This window comes from Pelodiscus sinensis, chromosome 2 (genome assembly GCF_052426305.1).
Source record: "Pelodiscus sinensis isolate ZL-2025 chromosome 2, ASM5242630v1, whole genome shotgun sequence".
Taxonomy (NCBI): Eukaryota; Metazoa; Chordata; order Testudines; family Trionychidae; genus Pelodiscus; species Pelodiscus sinensis.
The window spans coordinates 154,684,144-154,704,651 of NC_143053.1; the positions used below are offsets into that span (position 1 = coordinate 154,684,144).

At 46.9% G+C, this 20,508-nt stretch overlaps 1 long non-coding RNA gene across 1 annotated transcript in view; it reads right to left on the reverse strand.

Annotated features, from left to right (window-relative positions):
* Positions 1–15,943: 15,943 nt before the first annotated feature.
* Positions 15,944–20,508, reverse strand: part of LOC149525359 (uncharacterized) — a 32,812-nt gene continuing 28,247 nt past the window's right edge. The window contains exons 2-3 of the long non-coding RNA XR_016348908.1: positions 17,227–17,555; positions 15,944–16,929 (exon numbers count right to left, since the gene is read on the reverse strand). This is a non-coding gene — a long non-coding RNA (uncharacterized LOC149525359). The remainder of the gene's footprint in view (positions 16,930–17,226; positions 17,556–20,508) is intronic.

A 20,508-nucleotide genomic window follows, 5' to 3' on the forward strand; every position in this document is an offset into this window, starting at 1 on the left:
GTGTTTCTGTATACAGCGTAGGGCTGGCAGTTCTGCTCCTTTTCTCATTGGGAAGAGTGGTGGGGAAGGGAGCAGAATGACAGCAGCTTCCCCAGCTGCCATAGCGCTCCCAGCTGTACCCCCCGACCCAAGCTCTGTTCACAGGCAGCTCAGTGTAGGATTGGGAGTGATCAGCAGGGAGTCTTTCTGGTACGTGGTACTGGCTAAAAATAACTTGCTGTTATATGGCATTCCAGACCGTACCAGCCCACTTGCATCACCACAATGCAACTACTCACTGACGAGGTCTCCAGGTTACAGCTCCCTGGCTGCCAGGTGTGTTACCCAGCAGGCTGAACGGAGCTTGGACTCGGCCCAAGCTCTCCTTCAGGAGCCTGTGGTCAGTAATCATACGCAGTGACACAGAAGCAGTTTCTCCAAATCCGAGCGTAACTCACTCTACCCAAATGGTACAGAGAATTGGAATTAGAAACAACAAAGAACTATATGCCTCTTGTCTTACTTACACATGGCATTCTTCTCATGCTGTAGGTGGACCCAAGTTAGCCATGCTGTCCCTGCATCTCTGGGCATGAGGTTAAAACTAGCGAGCTTCAAGCCCTGGTTCTCAAGTCAGTCGGTGTATGTGTCTGCCTCAGTGCATGCTGGCTCTGTGTTCCTGTGAGTCACTAACTAAGCTGACCTCTTCCCCCTTCCCTGTCTGCCTTGGCACCTTTTTAATCCCTCAGGGCCTTTTGACCTCAGCCCTAGCCTTGGGAAGAGAAAAATACCCTAAATAAAATGGTGCCAGTCAGTTAGGTTCTTCCTCAACCTCCTTTTATAGCCTCCTCTGATTAAACTCTATTTATTTGGTCAGGCAGCAATATAAAAATGAACAAGTCACGCCTAATATTCCTAAGCAATATCAGACTCCTTGTAACAAAAAGAACACAACATTTTCTACAAAATCTAAGCTTCCATTTTAAAACTCTTTTGTCAATCAAAAATGAAAGTGAGAGCATCTCTGAGAAGGAGTAACTAAAACTGGGCACTACCTTCTGCAGGACTGATTTAAGAAACAATGTATTGTTTTTGATCATTGGCATCTGTGTCATCATGGGCTGAATTGTGAGGGATTGTGGGCAGATATTAGAATGCTTTGTCCCAATTTCACAAAGCACTTAAACACATGCTTTGAGACATTAAGTATGTACATTGGGCTGAACCTTAACCGCAGTTAGAACTGGTTGGAAATGGAATTTCCAACTGCAATGGTATCGGCACTTGCCTCTCTTAAGCATCTACTCTCTGGCTGATAAGTAACTGCAATCACAGAATCATAGAACACTAAAGGTCATTGAGTTCAGTCCCCTGCCCTCACGGAAGGACCAAGCACCATTTAGATCATCCCTGATAGATGTCTGCTTTTAAATATCCCCAGTGATGGAGATTCCACAAGCTTCCTAAGCAATTTATTCCAGTGTTTAACTACCCTGACAGTTAGAAAGTTTTCCCTAATATCCAACCTAAACCTCCTTTGCTGCAGTGTAAGCCCATTGCTTCTTGTTCTTTCCTCAGAGGCCAAGGAGAACATTTTTTTCTCTTTCCTCCTTATAACACCTTTTTAGATACTAGAAAACTGTTATGTCCACTCTCAAACTTCTCTTTTCTAAACTAAACAAGCCCAATTCTTCAAGTCTTCCATCATAGGTCATGTTCTCTAAACCTTTAATCATTCTTGTTGCTCTTCTCTGGACCTTCTTCAGTTTCTCCACAACTTTCTTGAAATGCGGTGCCCAGAACTGTACACAATACTCCAACTGAGGCCTAATTACTCAGCTTTGAATGGAGCAGCACCCATCTTCACAGGCACCTCCTTTCAGGTCAGTTATAAGCCTGCTCTTATTTCTGTTCTTACAATAGAACAGCACCCAATTCTCATAAATGCCTCCTGGCTGCTGGATCTTTTGGTGGGTCTCCAGTGACTTAGCCTTCAGGCTGAGTTACACACACACTGCCCTTCCTTCTGTGGTTTATAGTCTCTAGTTCTTGCTCAGAGGCCTGGTGTGGACGGTAGTACTAAGGTTTACTCCTCAGAAGCACTGACTTCATTAACAGCCCAACAGAGTCCCTTCTCCTTACCCTACTTCATGTCCTTGCCTGGGCTCAGACTTCAACCAGACAAGCAAGGCCAATCATGGTATCATCACCTGGACTGGCTAAATTCTTCTTGGTTCAGCCTGCCTGCACTGACCAGTCCATGGTCCTGCTTCTCAAACATCCAGGCACCCCATCTTCAGCAGCCATGCACCCAGTTCTCCCCCTTCAAGCTCTAGGCAGCAACTGAGCTGCCTGCTTCTGCTGCTTCCTTTTGTGTGTCCCTTTTAGCCCCTGATTGGTCACTCCAACAGCCCTTCTGGCTGCTTCCCTACAGTCACTGTAGGCCTCATGGAGGTCTTTCCCTCTTCCCTTTTCTGGGGTAGAGTAAGGCAAGAATTCAGGGACTCTATGGCTACATGTAGACTACATGCCTCTGTCGCCAGAGGCATGTAGATGAGGCTACCAGGCATAGGAAAATGAAGCGTCGATTTAAATAATCACCGCTTTATTTAAATTTACATGGCTACCGCGCTGAGCCGATCAGCTGTTTGTCGGCTCAGCGCGGTAGTCTGGACGCGCGGGTGTCAACATCAAAGGCATTTGTCGACCACCCAGGTATGCCTCCTGGAATGAGGTTTACCTGGGTGGTCGATAAATGCCTTTGATGTCGACACCCGTGCGTTTCAGACTACCGCGCTGAGCCGACAAACAGCTGATCGGCTCAACGCGGCAGCCATGTAAATTTAAATGAAGTGGTGATTATTTAAATCGCCGCTTCATTTTCCTATGCCTGGTAGCCTCATCTACATGCCTCTGGCGACAGAGGTATATATTCTAGACGTAGCCTATCAGGGAGCATCCAGACCTAGTCCACCCTGTCACACTACCCACATGACAAATTCTGATATTTCAGCATTTGCTTATATTCCAGATTAGAACAATAACTTGAAATTTCATTTGTATGTGTGTGCAATAGAAACTCTGAAAAAATCTGATTTGGAAACATCAAAGTGTTTTGATAAAGTCAAATGGTTTCACTTTGATAATACTGCAACATTTCATTTTGAAAAAGTAAAAACATTTTAATATTATCAAAATGTATTACCATATCATACATATTATACAGCAAAGCAAAATGGAATAAAATGCTAACGCAAAACTGCATCTTTTACCTATTCAAAACCAAATGTTTTGACAGCACTGAAATATAAGAAAGTCAAAATGATTCTTTTTGACATTTTATATTAAAAATGTCATTAAAATCAACATATTGCCACACAATGTTTAGATTTTGACAAAACTGCATTTTCCAACAGAACACTTCCATCAAAAATATTTCATTCCCCTCTAAACCGTGTTGAAGTCCAGGGGTGTTTTGCTGTTGATTTCAATAGGGTCAAAATTTCACACATTGATTTCACTTGGGCTACCTACGTGCTTAAAACTAAATGCATGCTTATGAACTTTGTTGAAATGAGACCTTAGTGACTAAAGCTCAGTACAAGGCAAATGATCTTATCTCCATCCTGGTTGCCAATGTAGCACATCCAGGCACACACAATGGTGAACCAAATTCTCAGCTCCCAGGGATGTAGGCAGGTGACAGAATATTTTCTTTTAATATTAATAGAATCTTATCTACCAGCTTCACGGTGTCATACGGCACAGTGAGATTACTGCATTCTATTCTTACCATACATGGAAAAATCATATGCGAGGCTACAAGGAGTCTGAAAATCTGCATACTTAAGAATAAAGGATCAATTATGCAGATCAAAGAGTGTCTGCTCTCTCCAATTAAGATAACAAAGCCAAATAACACAGTAACATTTAAAAGTCAGAACTCACCAAAGGCAGGCAAGTACACTGCAGGCACCACCATTTATAGACACATGCACCCATGGCAGAATGCTATTATTTAGCACTGCCAGTTCAGCCTATGTGTTTTCCAGGAAGCAAACACAAATACTCCCAGCAAATGATAAAAGCTAAATATAAGCTTCTTTGACAAGTGGTATTGCCTGCCCTCTTCCTCTGTTGTGATAATGAGAGAGCATTTTTGCTAAAATGGGAAAACAAATGAGTATATTCCTCGCTTCTCCCGTTCACTGTCCTCTCCTTGGGCACAAGACTCAGCACAATGTTAGAGGAAACATTTTTGCGGGAGCTCTTTGTTAAAAGCATTGGCAGGGATTTCTTGCCTGAGTATGAGTTTCTTTGTCTACCAATTCTGTTCTCTACTTTTAACAATAGATTTGGAAACAAAGGTAGATTATTGTGGCTATCTGGGTGACTTGGATGAGCACTGATATAAAGAGACTGCTGAGTTTCCCTGACCATCTCATGTGTGCTCTTATCTGAAATAACACACCAGCTGGAGCATCTTATTAAGAGCTAAAAAAAACTCTCAAACTAAAAAGCAATCTAAAAAGGTATCTTATTTTTAAACTGTATCAAGCATTTTTAAGGGAAAGTGGGAAATGATATTTCAGACATGAATCATCAAACACAGATAACTGCAAAACAGCATTAAAATTTTCAGAATGATCACTCAAGAGCTGCTTTATTTTCTTTAAATGAATGTTGATTTTTGGTACATTAACTCAGTATTTTTGGTCTCAATAAGTGGAAAATATTTTCTGCTTGCAACTGTTTTATGAACACTACCACAAGTTTTGCAGTTTCATTCATCCACGCAGATCATCATGTTCAAAAACACATATTTAAAAAAAATTACAAATTGTTGAGGGGACTGGATGGTTCAGAAGACTGTTAATGAGACATTGGGGCTTTCATCTCAAGAGAACTATTGGAAGCTGAACAGATCAAAACTATTATTATCAGGGTCATACAATAGCAGCCCATATGTAACAACATGGGGCAGAGATCAGCGCTCCACTGAGTTCAGTGCCCCACTGAGTCAGACACTGTACAGACACGTAAAACGAGATAATCCCTGCTTCAAAATCTTGCAATCTAAGGAGGCAAGGCATACAACAAATTAGTATCCCATTAAGAGACTTGCCCAAAGTGACAATGGAATGCTGTGGCAGAGTTGGAAAGTAAAGATCTCCTGAATACCAAATACCTCAACTACAAGACCAACCTCCTTCTCAGAAAGGGCTCTCTTTGACTCCATTGGGCTTTGGATCAATCAGGACCTTAATGGGTTCAGTTTAAAAAAATGAGAACAATGTCGGATAAATAAGTTACACATAATGTTCATGGGTGGCAGGGACAGCATCAGCGTTTTCCAATTTTCTGAGTCAATGGCCTGATAGAACTTGCAGGGGTATTACATTGAGAACTGATGGAGATCAACTACAAATCAATGGAGTTAACAGCAACATACATAGAGATGAGTCTGGCCCGGATAATGTTGTTCACTTTAGCTCTGGCGGTACCATTATTGGAAACCATGCACTAGGTTTTGATGACTATGGGTTTGTCACTTAGGGTAGTAAATCAGAATGAAAGAATTAAGTAGGCGCTTAAAATTATGTCGCTCTAGTTTTAGGAGAGTCTACCTGGAGGTCTCCCAAACTCCTGATGTCCTAAATGACAGTTAATCACTTCTGGTGTCCTTCCTTGTTGATTGCAGCAGCACACATTTGCCTCAGCACCTTTGGGATTTGTGTTGCATTACAGATCCATCAACAATTTGCTGCATACTCTATATTATTGCACAGCTGCTGAAGCACACATTTCTCTACCAGGCTCAGGTGACGTTCTAAAGTTGCCTTCAGTTTAAAATCTTGTTAATGTTGGCACTTTCCATAAAAACACTGCAGTGACAATGGACTGAGCAAGTCCTGCTAACTTCAGTGACTGTCACGTACCAGGATATTCAGGGCACAAGATCGGCTTCCCTTTTCTCACATAACATCAAGGCAGGGGCATTGCCAACACATGTGACTTTGTTCCTGGAAATAACAACAAATGATGTCCAGGCCATGGACAATACTGGTTGGGTGGCGCTGTGGTGACTAGTTTCAATATTACATTGCCATACTGGTATGCCCAATATGACTGACCAACAGGCCTGATTCAAAGTCCACTAAATTCAGTGGAAAGTGACTTCAATGAGGTTTGGCTCAGTATGAATTATTTAAACCATGGCTCTCAGAATTCATTTTAAACTTGTTTTCTTTTAAGAGAAATCGACTTTCTGAACGATTTAAAGAGGACTGACATCACTTCAACTGAGAGAGGCTCAAACCAAAGACACAAACTATATTAAAATAAGAATAATTAAGACTAAGGAGACCAGGAATGAAATGTTACAAAATTGTGCAATTATGATCACATGCTGAATGCTAAAGAAAATACAAACTATATTTCAGTTGTTGGCTGCTTGTTAGTTGTGTAGTCCTATATTACTTCTTTAGTACTTTAACATATGTATTTCATTATAACTATATGAGTTGTCCTGTTAATTATAGGATTAGGGCCTTACTTTTTCAGACTCCCCTGTCTCTCCCACCTGTATTTTATGCCTTCAGAAACTAAAATGGAATATACATCAGAAAACCACATCAGGCTGGAGAAACACTGAAGGAAGGTAATGGAGAAGATAACACAATATACTTACGTTAAAGTGGTAATATGACAAATGGCTAAGCAGTCTCTGCACTCTCTGAGATTTATGAAAAGTAGTTTGACAGACTGTCACCCAAAAATCAGATTAGATTAAAAAATGTTCAAGTTCTGGGAAGTCCCATTTAGGGCTGAGTGAGCTATTTTATTGAGTAATTTTTCTGATGATTTCCCCCTCTTTTTTCTCTTCCCGAAATATCCCCAAATAGAACTTTTTTTTAAATCTCCATTACTCAGAATAAATTGCCCAAACATTTCTATGAATAATTCTTGATCTGTATCTTATTTCTAAAAGAGGTTTGCTGAAAATATTTAACATTCAAAATCAGAGCTATTTTGAAATAGCCACTTACATCACACGGGATTGATTATGTTCCCTGAGTTAATGAGCATAACTTCTGCCATCACAATTAAGGTGTCAGTTCTCATGCTGACAAACTCAAAATTTGCTTCCCATGGATGCTGTCCATTATTTGCTTAGAAATCACTGCTGCCATAATAGTTCCTTACAGTAAATTGGTTCACTAGAAAATTTGGAAACAGTTGATTCAAGTGGTGCATGAAAGCAAACAATGATAATTCAAGTTTCCTATATATAACATATATGAATATTAATTATAGAGATAAATACAGTGAATATTTTCTCAAATAAAAATGACTTATCTTTGTTTTCATGCCCTATTTGAGACACTTTCTGCACGTGTACTGGCAAACAACATTTTCGGAAGTGTTACTTAGCTGTAGCGCAGGAGTGGGTAATAAGCGATCCATGGACCAGATGCTCTTTGCCAGGTTTAGCCTCTGGTAGCCTGCCAGACCCTTTATTTACCAGTGCATCTGCATATATGGCTGCTCATAGCTCCCGTTGGCCATGGATCACCGTTCCCAGCCAATGGGAGGTACAAAAAGTGGTGTCCTGGTCCGTGCCCACTCCCATTGGTCAGAAACAGCAAACTGCAGACAATGGGAGCTGCAAGTGGCCATACCTGCAGACACTCAGGTAAATAAAGTATCTGGCAGCTCACCAGGGGCTAACCCTGGCGTCGAGCCTGCGGGCCACATAGGCCATGTCTACATTGCAGAGCTATTTTGGGATACCAGAAGGATCCCGAATTAGCTATTCCACGTCTTTTGAGCAAGCCTATTATTTGGAATATAATGGACTCGCTATTCTCATGTCCCGGTAAACTTCGTTCCACGAGGAGTAAGGGATGTTTTGGAATAGCATTCTATTTCATAATTTGGCAAGTTGTTTAGCTTATTTCGAGCTCCAGGTACAATGTAGATGTACCCTCATTGCCCATCCCAATGTAGAAGGATGTTACTTATTAACAAGGAGCAAATAATCTGCAGTCACCTGAATCACATGGTCCTTCCCAACCACATGCTCCCTCTGCTAAGGGTTTTTACCTCGCTGTTCCCCTCTGGGGAACTACAATTCCCTGAACTCCCTTCTAAAGCACTGGGGGTCCTCTGGCAGGTGTGTTGGGGGGTGAGATGATCAGCATCCTGTTACAGACAGAGAATGTGCCTGTTGGAAATGAAATGCCTTGCCCAGCTTCTTCATGCAAGAGGGGAGCACACATTCACAATCCTTGGGCCAGTGCAATATTGCTGCCCCTGCCTTGAAGGCAAGTGTACAGGGTTAAAATATCACGTCTGAGCCCCCTGTGGGACACAGAGTGGCAGCAACCCAGGAACTGTGATTGTCTGTGGCCCTTGTGCGGACCACAAGGGGAGAGAAGCTCCATGGACGAAGCAGACAGCAAATTTAAACCGGAATGTAGCTTCTCAAAGGGGCCAAATTTTCCCTTCACATTCCCTCCTGCAGTCAATAGGAAATGGGCACCTGTACTTCGGGAAGAAATTTGGACCCACATGCTTGCTCCTAACTCCAGACAGTATTTACAGGGACAGACCTGTCCTTGCTGAATAGCAGAAGAATCACTCCGACCCTGACATGGCCTGTGCAAAGTCAGATTACAACAGCACTCCCTGTGAGCAGGGGCTGCTTAGTCTTCCTTTCCCCTCTGAGCAGCCCCTCACCCGCTGAAATATGCAGGGAAGGGGGAGGAGGAGCTGGGACCATGGCTGTCCCTTGCGTGCCCTCCCCACAAGCACACAGCATAGGACTGCGCTCCAAGGCCAGACCAGTCTGCACTGATCCACCACCCACATATCAGGTGCTTTAAAGAGATTCAGCATCTTCTGGGCTCCCACAGGGCTGGGGTGGCTGCGTGCTGCTCTGTAGTGAAGGCTTTGTACAAACGGAGCCTATCCCCTGTAAGAAAGCACTTTTCAGAAGCGCTGAGCACTCACAGCTTCACCTGATGTCAATGGGGCTGGGGCTGCTCAGCATAGCCAAAAGCCCCAGTCATACAAGCCTTGCAGTCATAGCGAGTCCAAGTAATGGAGATTTGCCATGAATGTAACAGTTTGTCTAAAGGATTCCAGGAAAAATAATACAAGTTGAACCTCTCTCAACCAGGACTCTTTGGTCTGGCAACATCCGTGATCCAGCAAGACCACAGATGTTCCAGGACCAGAGTCCTCTTAGAGGGCTGGCAACTGGGAGCCCTGTGGGCCAGCAGAGCAGCAAGCTGCTGGCTGGAAGCTGCCAGCTGGGCCAGAAGCCCAGCACGCTGGGAGCTAGGCTGGAGCTGGGCTGCCCAGCATGGCAGGGAAGTGGTCGGGGAGGAGGACTGGCAGGGCAGGGGAGCTGGCAGCAGTGGGGGCAGGGAGGTGGAGGGCAGCCAGCCAGGTGGCCAGGCCAGGGCTGAGGGGAACAGTACCAAAGGGGTCAGATATGACCTTCTCTGGTCTGGCAAAATCCCTCATCCAGGACCAGTCAGGTCCTGAGGGTGCCAGACCAGGGAGGTCCAAGCTGTACTCAAGAGCCTATACCCTGTTACGGACAGGTATGGAGGTGTTCTATGGTTACGTCTCCACTGCACACACATGTTGATGGGGAATAAGGCACGTATAGTGACATACCACTGTGAAAAGCAAACTGCGTCCACATTGTGGTGTATAGGTATCCATGCCAGTGAAAGACTCGGGCAGTGGGGAGTCAGTAGGGAAAAGACTTCTTCAGCTCCCTGCTGTCAGAGCCGCTCAATGCAGTGAGGACAGGCCAGGGGCAGAGAGGGAGAAAGAAGCAGGAAGAGGAGGAGTAAGCTGGTGGAATTTTTCCCTACTGCCTCCCTCTGCCAGAGCCTTTCCCAGCTCCTGGACTCTCCCCATGGCAGTGGCTTCAGCAGTGGGATGCTACACGGCTAACAATAGCAATGGAGTTGAGGGGACATGTCTTGGGCGAATAGGGAGCCATGTACAACATACATCCAGGAACATACCCATACACTTCAGGTGCATCTTTACTTGCCCAGGCAGCACCTCACCATCTATGCTGCTAGCTGTAGTTATGCTATGGGTGGAGCCCTGCAAATCCAGAGATATCTGCTTTATATCCACCGGTTTCCACATCCACGGATATGGGTACAGATATCCCTGACTCATTTTTGCAGCTAAGAATGCAGATGCAGATTTTGTATTTAGAACTCTGCAAATCTGCAGATATCCATGGATATCCATGCAGATGCAGATGTGGATTTGCATATCAATTTTGTATCTCTACAGGCTCTGGCTGTGGGGACTGCCCATGCATGTACACCGCCAACATAAATGTGCTGTGTAGATGTACTAAGTATGTTTGCACCTCCTAGCAGAAAGTAATAATAATACTTAATTTATGCCAGTTCAGTCACAATGATCCATAATGAACAGGGTTTAACACCTTGGTTTTGACATATTCCTCCAAACAAGCCATCCTGATTAGCCCTCTCTAGGCTGACACTTCTGCTAAGTTGAAAGACTCTCCACAGGAAAGGAGGAAGCACAAGAAGTGTAGCCACTCAGCTGAGACAACTGCATGGAACTCTTCAGTCTACTTGGCAAAGACAAGCTATTTGTTAGAAGCTTGATTTATATCTGATGATGAAGCAAAGAGGGAGCATCGATTAAGCAATCCAAGCAGAGAAAATTCTACACAGAATCAAGAGCTTTCAGTCTGACCACTGGGTTCAAGGCTTTAGAATGTGCGTCTGTGTTTGATGCTTGAAGTTACAGCTATTCTTAACCCGCAGAGGCAGCAGGACAGTGAGTGATGTCAAGCCAACATTGTAACTCACAAACCGATTTTAAATGTGTACGGCAAAGTAGGATGAAATGATGGAGGAGGAGGAAGAGGTTTGCAGCACCACACTTCTACATAAAATATTGCTAATGTGGGATTTTCTTTTGTCCTCAGTGAGAGTGGAAGGGGACGGGCAGCTCCATTGCCAATTGTGACAAACCTCCTTCTCTGCCTCGGCGGGTTCCATGCTTTCGGGTAGACTGCTCATCTCAGAGGCTCATGGCAACCCTCAGTTTAGATGCTTTCCCAGGGGCACAAACTTGCCATTTATTAGCCACTTTCATCATTGGCCAGCATGGGGGAAAGAGAGACCAAACCCCATAGTCTCTGCTGCCTCTCTAAATAATTCAGGAACGGGACAGACCCTTTTCCAAATTAGTCCTTCTGCTATGATGCATCCCACTCTCTGGATCAACTCTCCCATGGGGAATAGGGAGTTGATGAGGGCAGCAGGGAGAACCTAGGCCTGCCCTCTACTCCAGATTTCAGCCTAGGCACCATGTGATGACAGCTGCCTGTAATGTCCCCAGCATCTGCTGTGTGACAACTACAATTTCTAAGCCACTTCTCCATGGTCCTCCCTGGCACCTTCCTTTACTGCAGACTCTTCTTCCTGGTACTTGATAGTGTTTGTCCCTCCCAGGCCTTTCACAGCACCTTTTAACTCCTTGTATCAAGACTAGAATTAGCCAAAATGTGTGTGTGTGTGGGGGGGGGGGGTTCAGGAAAAAAATTGATTTTTCAGTGGAAATTTTTGGGTAAAAAAAATGAAGTATTTTAGTTTGGAAATACCGATGCTGCTCTTTCATGGGAGTTGTGGTTTGTGTGACTCACCCTCCCATCCACTTTTACAGGCCAGGCTCCATGGTCAGACTGCATCTCCCATGACGCACCATAAAATAAAATAAAGTTTCATTATCGAGTATTTTAGCACATTGGCAGGGGGTGGGAGGAGGAGGTAAACTCCAATACCAAAGCTACGTGGATGGTTTCTTTTTTACTATAGGCAGTCCCCGGGTTACGTACAAGATAGGGACTATAGGTTTGTTCTTAAGTTGAATTTGTATGTAACTCAGAACTGGCCCCAGATTCAGCTGCTGCTTCTGAAACTGACCAGCGGCTGACTACAGGAAGCCCGAGGCAGAGTTGCTCTGCCCCCAGCTTCCTGGAATCAGCCACTGATCAGTTTCAACGGCGGCTGAATCTGGAGCCTGGGACAGAACAGCTGGGGCACTGCCGGGTAGGTCCCCCCAGGACCAACCCGGCAGCACCCTAGCTGCTCTACCCCAGGCGTCCACAACAAAAGCCTGGTCTGCTGGGGGGGGGCACTAGTTGCGCCCCCCCCCCCCAGCAGACCAGGGAGACCTGGAGCAAAGCCGCAGAGGCGCGGGACCCCGCTGCCTCCAAGGCTTTGCTCCGGGTGTCCCTGGTCTGCTCGGGATGTCCCTGGTCTGCTGGGGACCCCCCTAGCAGACCAGGGACACCCGGAGCAGCTTTTTTCACCATGGAGGACGCGGTTGCGGGACCATTGAGCATCTGGGTGGTCCCGCCGCCCGCGAGTTCCGGGGTGAGAAAAGCCCCGTTCGTAAGTGCGGATCCGACATAAGTCGGATCCGCGTAACTCGGGGACTGCCTGTATAACAAATTATTGACCACAATTTTTGATGGGTGGGCAGCTCGAGCCCAAGCTCAGGTAAGAATTCCTTTTGCAGTGCTCTTTGCAACACTCTGCAGCTATCCAATTCTTCCAGAGTCATGAACAGCTTGAATACTATTTTGATTTGAGTTTTTTTCAAGTGCGGTGAATATGAGCACTTATGCATGCTTTTCACAGGCTTGTGTTGTTCTTTTGCTAAACACTGCCTTTGGCAATGGCCCAGCTAGTTTTGCTGCCAGATAGGGAAGTAATGGTTGTGCAGGTACATGAGATAAGGCACAATACACATTTTTTTCAACAAAATTCTGTTTCGTTTTGTTATCTACAGGCCTGGTGTTTACCTCCTTGTGAAGTGACAGGACTGCAGATACTAAATAACTAGCCAAGTTCTCAGGAGCCTCTCCTGAACCTGTTGCCAGGGCCAGATTAAGGGGGGGGTGTGCGCTAGCCGGCAGCTGCCCGAGGTGCCAACCTATGGGGGGTGCCTGATAGCAGCTGCAAGGGGCTCCATGCGCCTGGCCATGCGGCGCCCCTTAGAGCTGCAATCAGGTGCCACACGCCCAGGGTGGAGCCATGCATGCGTCGCGCCCCCGCTGCCCGGGACGCAGGTCTGGCTCGAGCCACCCTTGCCTGTTACTAACTCCAAAATTCAGTGACATCCTGACTAAGGCTCTCTGTCCTTGTATGACACTTTACTGAGCTCACTTCAGTGATGCCAAGGACGGAGTTGTTTTCATTTTCATAATCAAATTGCTGATATCATTCAACTTCCACACAACAGTCCAGAGCAGTCTATTAAGGTGCTGTGATCTTTAGGGTTAGTGTTCCTCAGACTTCAAGAGCTGCAAATTTGATCAGAAGACATAATCTGATATATAATTGATGTTTCTAGTTGTATTCAGTGAGCAATTCTGGAACTGTATAAGTAAACCATCATTTGGACAGCAAAGGCCTCATACTAGATCTTGAAATCAGAGTAAGAATTGACATTGAGTAGGTTTATAGAAGTTGAATCTCTCTTGTCTGGCACTCTGGGAACCTAACCGGTGCCAAACCAGAGAATTTGTTGGACCGCGGGAGGTCAATATTGTCCAGCAGCATTACCAACACTTCCACTGCTTACTGGGAAGACATTTGGGGTAAATTAGAGCTAAGTAACAGCACAGAACCCCAAGAGCCAGGACAGGTGGCTATAAACCAATTTTATGGGTCTCTGGGAAACTTGGCCATACCCATGATAAGCGGACATCTGGCTAACTAACATCATGCTAGACCACAGATGTTGCTGGACCAGAGAAAGCCAGACTAGAGAGGTTCAAACTGTACCATGCCTGGCACATCAAAGCACTGCTCATAATTAGAACTGTTAGGGTATATCACCACTGCAGTGTTTTTCCGGAATAATGGCCGGAAAAACAACACTTGCATTCACACTGCTATTGCGTTCTTTCAACAAAAAGGCAAAAGAACGAAGGGGTTTTTCTGACACTGGTAAACCTCTTTCTACGAGGAAAAATGCCTTTTCTGAAAAGCTTTTTCAGAAAAAGGTATATGTGGATTTGGAAGAGGGAGTTCTTTCGAAAAAAGAGGCTTCCAGGCAATAACACAGGTTCCCTGGTGACCAATCCGTCCAAACTCATCACAACTCTCTAGTTCCTGTCTCCTGCCACCTCTTAAAGCCACAGGCACCAGGGCCAAACCTTGTGGCAGGAAGCAGAATTGCTTCTCACTGCACAGCTCTAATTGCCACACTGCTGCTGAGCTATGGCTCAGCCACTAGCCCACCGAGACCTCTCTGGTCCTCACAGGGAGCATGACCAGGGCGCCCAGGACTAAGCCAGGAGCCAGAAGAGGCATTTGCCATTGTGGTCTGGTGCAGCGATCCTGTCCCTCCTGGAGGTGTGGGGCGAGGAGGAGACCCTCTAGGATCTCTGCTCCCGACAGCACACCAGCAACATATAAGGCTCTGGCCACAAGGGGCCACCACCTCAGGGAGCCTCGAACAAATAAGGAGCCAGGTGAAGGAGTTCCACTAGGTACGCCAGGGCCAGGGAGCATAGCTCTCACTCCAGGTCAGGACCCCATTCCTGCCCCTACTACACAGAGCTCCATCGCATCCTGGGGGGTGGTTCAGTCCCTTTCCCCACTCCTGGTCGTCAACTCAGGGCTGGAGACGCCCGTTGTTGCCCCTCTGGGCCTCCCAGGCCAGGAGGAGGAAGATGACCAGCTGGAGGAGGAGGAGGAGGAGACAGCCAGCACCATCACCTCAGCCTCGAGCCAGTACCCCAGAGCCTGGATGTCTCACAACTATCCTCCGAGGGTGGGGAGGGATTATCAAGTGAGTGCTCTCAGTTCTTCACACACACAGGGTAGGGGAGGTGGGCGACAAGGGGCTGAGGGGCGACTTTCGCTTGGCCTTCTCAGCCTAACATTGTGCTGCACTCCACACATGTGGAAGCACATGCAGCGCCAATCTGCACCATGCGGCCCAGGAGGCAGCCCCGGAGCACCCCCAGGCTCCTACTTCCAGGCTCTGAGGATGCCACACACACGTCTGACCCTTGAGGGCAGGAACGCCTTCCCACCACCAGCCACCGCTGGAAGCAGGTTGGGGACAAGGGCACATGCACAGCCACACACAGACTAAGGAGTGCCGCACACGGGCATGTCTCCACATGCGAGGCACCACCCATTCCCGCGAACAGCACTACCAGGTGCAGGTGTGTGTGCGACCCCTATGGAAAGCCAGGCTGCTCCAGGCCCCTGCCTATGGGATACCAGTGTGGCCAGACACTTCTCTTGCCTGCTTGTCTGAGGATCACAGGGGTGGGGATGGGAAGCACAGTCCCCTGGACATCTTGAGGCCTCTGTGAGGCAGGATCCTCTGTGCAGGCCACACATGGCCTTGATCCTGGGACATCACTGTCTTGTGGCCCAAGGACCATTGCTCACAGCTCACAGAGGAGGGCACGGCCTCAGGGACAGTGTCTGTATGGATGACTGACCACCTCTCCCTCTTTATTCTCCACAACCAGACTAGCCATCACTGAGGGGTGATCACCGCCAGCCGAGGCAGCCACCTGACCACAGGTGCCAGAGGTCCATGAGGACCTGATGAGAGAGCATGTGGCCATCCTCCAGGACATGCAACAGACCCTGGTCCAGAAGGTCTGGGAGAACACTCAATGGCAGACTGAGCTGGTGCAATCTGGGCCAAAACATCTGAGAGATAATGGCACACCTGACTCCTGTCCCTGTTCCTGCTTCCCCTACTACTCCACCATGTCTATGCTCCCTCCCCTTGCCACGTGTATGCCACCTCCCCCTGCCATGCCTGACCCTGCTCCAGCCCTCCACCCCCATTGTCCTAAGTTTGCTGAGGTCCCTGGACCTGAGGCAGCACTTCCAGTTGCACCATGTGCCACTCCCAGCCCCGAGCTCCCCTCCTCCCTGCCCCTATGCAGGTTCTGAGACCCGCTCCTCTCCAGTTGCAATTATTGGAAAAGAAAATACAAAGTTATGTTTTGAAAACAAAACCATTGTTTTTATTGACTGTACAGAGAAGGGGCGAAGGGCCAGGCTGTTGTGGGAAAGGCATAGGAAGGCAAAGCATAGGCCCTAGTGGGGAGGCCCTGGGGAGAGCTACTGGGGTCCTTCAGAGAAACTCTCCCTCAGGGCCTTCTGTATGCGCACCCCCACCTGATGGGCCTGGTGGATGGCAGCTGTCCGCAGCTGCTTGAAGACCCTTCCCTCCCAGCCGGCCTCTGCCTCCCCCCGCAGTAGGAAGGCCTCCCCTTCCTCTCCACAATGTTGTGCAGAACACAACAGGGTGAGATCACCTCGGAGATGTTGTGTTCCCCCACATCGAGGCGGGTCAGGAAACACCTGAACCACACCTTCAGGTGCCGGAAGATACATTCCATCTGAATATGGGCCCTGCTTAGGTGAGCATTGGATCGGTCCCTGCTGGGTTCCAGGTGGCCACTGTATGGCTTTATAAGCTACAGCAAGAGGCAGTAGGCCATGTCCCCCACGATGCACAGTGGCATCTGCATGTCCCCAATCCCAAAGTCATGCTGGGGGAAGAATGTGCCAGCCTTCAGCTTCCTGTAGAAGCTGGAATTTCTGAAAATGTGGGCATCGTGCACCCTCCTCGACCACACAACGAAAATTTCTATGAAGTACCCATGGTGGTTGACCAGGGCCAGCAGCACCACTGAGAAATAGCCCTTTTGGTCGATGTATTGGGCGGTTCGATATTGTGGTGCTCGGATAGGAATATGGGTTCCATCTAGGGCCCCTCCACAGTTGGGAAGCCCAGCATAGCAAATCCAGCCACGATGGAGCCCATGTCTCCTAGGCAGATGACCCTGTGCAGCAGTATGGAGTTTATGGTCTTCATCACCTGCAGAAGGAGACAAAGAAACACACAAAACAGAGAATGAGAGAAGGTGCCTGAGCCCTTGGGAGGTCCCCAAATCCCCCCTCTTTCCCCTCCTCAAACACCCCAGAATCCACCCCCTATAAGCCCCTCCCCCCCCGCAAGGCTGTGTGAGGGTGGGATGGCAGAACCCCCCGGGGATGGGGCTTTCCCTCCACCCCATCCCATCCCCCCGACCCTAACCCCGCACCCCCCTTTCCCTAGGGTCCCTCTTTCCAGTACTTCCCCCCCTGCAGGGACTCCAGCCCAAGAGTGCCTTACCTCCATGAGGAGGGCCCTGACAACAGACTTCCCCACGCTGAACTGGTTGCCCACAGACCAGTAACAGTCTGGGATGGCGAGCTTCCAGACAGCAATGATGACCTGCTTCTCCAGGGGGATGGTGGACCACAGGTGGGTGTCCCATCGACGGAGGGCAAGTACAAGCCAGGCACAGAGCTCCATGAAGGTGGCCTTCCTCATCCTGAAGTTTTGGAGTCACTGCTGGTCATCCCACCACTCCATGACCAGCTGGTCTCACCAGTCGGAACTGGTATCCAGCCTCCAGAACCTTCTCTCCACTGTGGAGTGCGGTTGCAAGGGCCTTGTTCCTGCACATAGGGAGAGGGTCTCAATGATGAGCTCGGTGTCGAAATTGTGCAGGGCCATGAAGGCAGCCTGCACAAACTGCTGCAGAAACTGTGGCATGGCTGTGTGGAGCCATCGTGTGTCCAGAAGCAGCTCTGGCTCCATGGCAAGGAGTATGCTGTGGCGTCCAAAAGATGGGCAACCAGAGCAAGCACTGCTAAAGCTTTGCTGTCCCTCGGAGAGGTAGGCAAGCAAGCAGCAGAATTTGAGAAACAGCTGTTCAGGGGAGTCCCTTTAAGCACGCGTCTCAGCTAGCCTTAGGCAACAGCACCCGGAAGCAACTGTTGACCTAATGCCCAGCCTGAACTGGTTCCGGGAGGCCTTAAATGCGAGATATTATCCAATTAGTGTGGACGTTATCTTTCAAAATAGCAAAAGTGCAATGAAAAAAAATGATCTGCTGTGTGGACACTCTCTTTCGAAATAAGCTTTTCTGGAAGATTTCTTCCAGAAAAGCTTATTCTGAAAGAAGCTTGCAGGTACTACCATAATACAAATAATTGTTGGGGCTCTTTCACCTTAACAAATAAATTGTATTAAATTCCATTTTCTTGAACACTCATAATTATTTGGGGGGGGGAGGGGGAAGGTAGATGGACAGAATATCAAAAGTGGGAAAAAATGTACAAGGTATTAATGTAACTAGAAGCAGGTGACATGACACCAGAGGAATATTATAGAGCCCCCGAAGTTGGCTAGCCAAACACTCACAGACTGCAGAGCAAAATCCTGAATCCCAGTGTGATATTGTAGGATCATTTCTGAATGTTCTGACCCTGCACAAGGTAGTACTTCTGCTTACTATACCTATTGCACTATTTCTTTAGCATTGCTCAAGTATATCCTGGTCAACAGTTCTGCATCTGATGATATGGGGAAGGGATAGCTCAGTGGTTTGAGCATTGGCCTGCTAAACCAAAGGTTGTGAGTTCAATCTTTGCAGAGGCCATTTGGGGCAAAAATTTGTCAGCGATGGTACTTGGTCCTGCTGTGAAGGCAGAGGACTGGACTTGATGACCTTTCAAGGTCACTTCCAGTTCTAGGAGATAAGCAATCTCCATTATATTATTATGAACATATTTCTAGGAAGACAGGACTAGAGTTGGAAGCCCTTTCTCACAGAGTGACGAGGAGTCCTGTGGCACCATATACACTAACATTTATTGGAGCATAAGCTTTTGTGGGTAAAAACCCACTTCATCAGATGCATCTGATGAAGTGGGTCTTTGCCCACGAAAGCTTATGCTCCAATAAATCTGTTAGTCTATAAGGTGCCACAGGACTCATCACTTTTGCAGATTCATACTAACACAGCTACCCCTCTGATACTTTCTCACACATGTAGTCTAACTGGCCTGGGTTTTGATGAGAGGGTATTATTCCTGTGAGAAGGAATAATATCAAGGAGGTAATAGAGGAGGTATCTGAGCCTCTAGCTATCATCTTTGGAAAATCATGGGAGACAGGAGAGATTCTAGAGGACTGGAAAAGGGCAAATATAGTGCCCAGCTATAAAAAGGGAAATAAGAACAACCCAGGAAACTACAGACCAGTTAGTTTAACTTCTGTGCCAGGGAAGATAATGGAGCAAGTAATTAAGGAAATCATCTGTAAACACTTGGAAAGTGGCAAGGTGATAGGGAACAGCCAGCATGGATTTGTAAAGAACAAATCATGTCAAACCAATCTGATAGCTTTCTTTGATAGGATAACGAGTCTTGTGGATAAGGGAGAAGTGGTGGATGTGGTATACCTAGACTTTAGTAAGGCGTTTGATACGGTCTCGCATGATATTCTTATCAATAAACTAGGTAAAAACAATTTAGATGGGGCTACTATAAGGTGGGTGCATAACTTGCTGAATAACCGTACTCAGAGAGTAGTTATTAATGGTTCACAATCCTGCTGGAAAGGCATAACAAATGGGATTCCGCAGGGGTCTGTTTTGGGACTGGCTCTGTTCAATATCTTCATCAACGATTTAGATATTGGTATAGAAAGTACGCTTATTATGTTTGCAGATGATACCAAGCTGGGAGGGGTTGCAACTAATCTGGAGGATAGGGTCACAATTCAAAATGACCTGGACAAATTGGAGAAATGGTCTGAGATAAATAGAATGAAGTTTAATAAAGACAAATGCAAAGTGCTCCACTTAGGAAGGAACAATTAGTTTTACACATACAGAATGGGAAACAATGGTCTGGGAAGGAGTACGGCAGAAAGGGATCTAGGGGTTATAGTGGACCACTAGTTAAATATGAGCCAGCAGTGTGATGGACCACTAGTTAAATATGAGCCAGCAGTGTGATGCTGTTGCAAAGAAAGCAAATATGATTCTGGGATGCATTAACAGCTGTTTTGTGAGCAAGACACGGGAAGTCATTCTTCTGCTCTACTCTGCGCTGGTTAGGCCTCAATTGGAGTATTGTGTCCAGTTCTGGGCACTGCATTTCAAGAAAGATGTGGAAAAATTGGAGAGGGTCCAGAGAAGAGCAACGAGAAGGATTAAAGGTCTAGAGAACATGAGCTATGAGGGAAGGCTGAAGGAATTGGGTTTGTTTAGTTTAGAAAAGAGAAGATTGAGGGGGGACATGATAGCAGTTTTCAGATATCTAAAAGGGTGTCATGAGGAGGAGGGAGAAAACTTGTTCATCTTGGCCTCTGAGGGTAGAACAAGAAGCAATGAGCTTAAACTGCAGCAAGGGAGGTTTAGGTTGGACATTAGGAAAAAGTTCCTGTCAGGGTGGTCAAACACTGGAATAAATTGCCCAGGGAGGTTGTGGAATCCCCATCTCTGGAGATATTTAAGAATAGGTTAGATAGATGTCTATCAGGGATGGTCTAGACAGTATTTGGTCCTGACATGAGGGCAGGGGACTGGACTCGATGACCTCTCGAGGTCCCTTCCAGTTC